This window comes from Octopus bimaculoides, chromosome 16, assembly GCF_001194135.2.
Source record: "Octopus bimaculoides isolate UCB-OBI-ISO-001 chromosome 16, ASM119413v2, whole genome shotgun sequence".
NCBI classification, from domain to species: domain Eukaryota; kingdom Metazoa; phylum Mollusca; class Cephalopoda; order Octopoda; family Octopodidae; genus Octopus; species Octopus bimaculoides.
Window position 1 is genome coordinate 48459850 of NC_068996.1, and position 887 is coordinate 48460736.

An 887-nucleotide genomic window follows, 5' to 3' on the forward strand; every position below is an offset into this window, starting at 1 on the left:
GGCTGCCTGCTGGAGCCTAGCAGCAGGAAATTTAGACTGTCACGTGACAACTTGTTGGGGCTGCCTGCTGGAGCCTAGCAGCAGGAAATTTAGACTGTCACATGACAACTTGTTGGTGCTGCCTACTGGAGCCTAGCAGCAGGTATTTAAAGGGAAATTTGACAAGACAGTCATTCGGCCGCTGACACTCGTTGATGCTGCATCGAAGAGATCAGGGAACAGAAGAAAGAAGACATGCACTCAACACCAGAGCTGAAGACACCTCCGAAAGGGGGGGGGCGCCACGTCAAAACGGTAGAGGAGTAGGGGGTCGAAACCGGACGTGATTCCTCCTGATGATGTCTTGAGCACACTAGATCCTATAAAGGAGCTGTTGTGGTAGCAGACCACGAAACATGGTTGAAATTCCTTCCCTTCCTGATGACGGTTATTAGGAATCGTATAAAAAAGAAAAAACAAATGGCTTTGAGGGTCCAGCAAAGAAAAATAGGAACCAAAGGGGCCCATAAGGAAAAATATGGTTGAGAAACACTGCTCTAGACCAGGGGTTTTCAAACTTTTTGACTTGTGGACCCCTTTATATTTCAGGCTTTACCTTAGGGACACCCTTGTAAACGCTTATGAAATTTATACATAAATATTTGCTTAAAATAACATATATTTTTACATTTGTTTATTTAACAGTATTTAACAAATAGGTTTATTGTCAATTAAAAGATTTCGATAAAAAACATATATAAAATCAAATTGCCCATAAAAAGTATTTGCTGTCCACGGACCCCCTGTAGTCCACAGACCACAGTTTGAAAACCCCTGCTCTAGACTATATGCTGGATGCTATTTAGTTTTAAAATTCTTCAATGTTCTAAAAATTCAATTCACATCAT

The 887-nt window shown here is 41.4% G+C and overlaps 1 protein-coding gene across 1 annotated transcript in view; it reads right to left on the bottom strand.

Annotated features, from left to right (window-relative positions):
• LOC106870605 (centrosomal protein of 104 kDa) overlaps positions 1-887 on the bottom strand; it is a 293281-nt gene that overhangs the window by 13059 nt on the left and 279335 nt on the right. The gene's annotated exons all lie outside the window — the stretch shown is intronic.